We start from the raw sequence: 3,295 nt of genomic DNA on the forward strand, positions 1-3,295 counted from the left end.
CTGGTATCCCATCAGGTCCAGCGGCCTTTCCTCTTTCTGTATCCCTCTGTCGTCTATTTCGATATCTACCATTTTGTCATCTGTGCGACAATCTAGAGAAGGAACTACAGTGCAGTCTTCCTCTGTGAAACAGCTTTGGAAAAAGACATTTAGTATTTCGGCCTTTAGTCTGTCATCCTCTGTTTCAGTACCATTTTGGTCACAGAGTGTCTGGACATTTTGTTTTGAGCCACCTACCGCTTTGACATAAGACCAAAATTTCTTAGGATTTTCTGCCAAGTCAGTACATTGGACTTTACTTTCGAATTCATTGAACGCCTCTCGCATAGCCCTCCTCACACTACATTTCGCTTCGCGTAATTTTTGTTTGTCTGCAAGGCTTTGGCTAGTTTATGTTTGCTGTGAAGTTCCCTTTGCTTCCGCAGCAGTTTCCTAACTCGGCTGTTGTACCACGGTGGCTCTTTTCCATCTCTTACGATCTTGCTTGGCACATACTCATCTAACGCATATTATATATGGTTATATAATGGTAGATTAATCTGCCACGAGTAATGAGTATGATGGGCAAACATCTATTAGGCGCACTACGAATGTAGTGGTGTGGACATGCTGGGAATGTGGATCTCACGGGGAGCGTGCAAGGGATAAGTCCCTGCAGACGCGCTATCCTCTGTGCCCACGGTGGCTCAGATGGATAGAGCGTCTGCCATGTAAGCAGGAGATCCCGGGTTCGAGTCCCGGTCGGGGCACACATTTTCAACATGTCCCCAATAAAGTACATCAACGCCTGTTTCAGCTAGGGTGTCCATTTAATTATCATTTCATTCCTAACGCATATTGTACGATGGTTTTGAACTTTGTCCACTGATCCTCAACACATATCTGTACTTGAGACAAAACTTTTGTGTTGAGCCATCAGGTACTCTGTAATATGCCTTTTGTCACTTTTGCTAAACAGAAAAGTCTTCCTACCTTTTTTAATATTTCTATTTACGGCTGAAATCATCGATACAGTAACCGCTTTATGATCGCTGATTTCCTGTTCTGCGTTAACTTCTCAGAGCTGGCAGTACTCACAACCATAGGCTGTTATTGCTTCCACGATGGATTTGTATGAATGAATTTTATCCTTAAAACTCGTTTTTGATTACCAAAGTACAGGGTTTAGTTTTGGGATAGCAGGCCTTCCCTGTCTGAACCGTTGTGGGATATCTCTGTCACATCTCCCATCATGTGGTAGGATACTACCCCGGTTCTTAAACTCTTTACACACACTTTAATAAGATGTCCATCAATGTCCAGGTTGCTTCCCTCATCTCCACAGATATTCCATCTTCTCAAAAATAATTTTTAAATTCCAACAATTTCCTTAGTATGTAAGATATGTCCTCTTCATCGTTCGCTGTATTGAGCTGATAATCAGCGTAGCAAAGTGTGTACATACGCTGGTTCCCTAGTTCAGTCCACAATCCACATGCCCATGCACTTTCTACACCACTCTTAAAGAGTGTGGGAGACAGGCAGCACACTTGTTTCAGTCCTGTAGTTATTCTAGAGGCCTTTCTAGAAATTTATTTCCTTATGTTAATGACACATTCTGCTGACTTGTAGAGATTTATGATGCTTCTTACATAAAGTTTTGGCAGTTCTCTTGAGCACAGCACCTCGAAAAATAGCTTTAGTATCACTGTGTCATATGCGTTCTCAAGATCTATGAAGATCAAGTGACTGCTTAGATTGGTTTCCAATCTCTTCTCCACGATGTGTCTCACAGTATAGATGTTATCTACACATGACCTGCCTCTTCTGAAGCCACTTTGTTCTTTCTTTACGTTTAGAAACTTCTCCATTCTTGATTTTAAAATCCTCCAATACAGCTTGCTAAATGTACTTGTGTGACTTATGCCAAGATAATTTGCTACACACTTTATTGCTTCCTATCTTATGTGGCCGGTTTAGATGCACTAAGTTCCACTCCGGTGGAATCTTCTCCCCATTCCACATACTTTTATTTAAGAACTTGGTAAGATATTCGTGCAGAATACTTGCGCCACACCTCACTAAATCTACTGTTACATTTTCAGGCCCTCGTGATTTCCCAGTTTCCATTTGCGCAGCAGCTTTCTGTACCCCTTCCGCAGTTTTCTCCAACTGTTCACCCTCCTGGTTCTCCCATATCTCCCACTTTATATCCTTATAATCTGTCCTTTCGTCTGTTAGTAAGCCTTTAAAATGGTTTTCCACTCTACCAGACAGATAATCGGTAGGTTTGCTTTTTCTCTTATTTCTTTCCTCAGCCATGCAATCATTATCCATGCTGCCGCCACGTTTGTGACCCCCATGCATCGATCGTCTCCTTCGCAATTATTCTTTCTAGTTTCAGTTTTTCTCTTGCAAATGTCCTTTTTTACTTATCTATTCAGTCTAACATACAAGTCTCTACCATATTTCTCCGGTGTTTTCAACAAATTTTTCTTCAGTACTTTTGAGTCGATCATAATGGGCGCCGCTTTGTTTCTTTCTCTTACTGCCCCAATGCTTCAAATGCTGCTTCATGCATAAATTCTCTAATTTCTTGGTACATACGCTACGTCGTTTCTTCTTCTGAGTAACTCAGTTTATTTGACAACCGTAATTTATTATGAAATTGTCCACTGATAAGCCAGAACTTGTGATTATCGACCTACTACCAACATAAAACTGTGCTGGCGACAGCAGAATCACCTGGCGAGGAATGAATGCTAGTCACACACACGCATGATGCATGTAATATCAGTGAGCGAGCTGTCTGTGTGTAAAATGGGGTTGGGTTGGGTTGTTTGGGGGAAGAGACCAAACAGTGAGGTCGAGGTCATCGGTCTCATCGGATTAGGGAAGGACGGGGAAGGAAGTTGGCCGTGCCCTTTCAAAGGAACCATCCCAGCATTTGCCTGGAGCGATTTAGGGAAATCACGGAAAACCTAAATCAGGATGGCCGGACGCGGGATTGAACCGTCGTCCTCCCGAATGCGAGTCCAGTGTGCTAACCACTGCGGCACCTCGCTCGGTGTAAAATGGGGAAGGCGAGAGTTCTGCCCAGGTTTCACCAAGGGCAGATTGTGATGGCCCAGGGGTTCAGGGCAGGCATTTCGGAAACTGCACGACTTGTCGGTTGTTCGAGGAATGCTTTGCTGAGGGTCTTCAGTAGCTGAGGAAACCAAGGTGAAACTACGTCCAGACATCGTGGGGTTGGGCGGTCATCCCTCATTAGAATGTCGAACGTCGTAGGCTGGGCAGACTCGTAAAACAGGGTAGG

General features: G+C 43.6%; 1 non-coding gene across 1 annotated transcript; it reads left to right on the forward strand.

The window, feature by feature from the left end:
• The first annotated feature begins 674 nt into the window (after positions 1-674).
• On the forward strand, positions 675-749 carry Trnat-ugu (transfer RNA threonine (anticodon UGU)). Its single transcript has one exon. It is a non-coding gene; the product is annotated as a tRNA-Thr (tRNA).
• The last annotated feature ends 2,546 nt before the right edge of the window (positions 750-3,295 follow it).

The sequence above is a fragment of the Schistocerca serialis genome, chromosome 7 (assembly GCF_023864345.2).
Source record: "Schistocerca serialis cubense isolate TAMUIC-IGC-003099 chromosome 7, iqSchSeri2.2, whole genome shotgun sequence".
In the NCBI taxonomy this organism is placed as follows: domain Eukaryota; kingdom Metazoa; phylum Arthropoda; class Insecta; order Orthoptera; family Acrididae; genus Schistocerca; species Schistocerca serialis.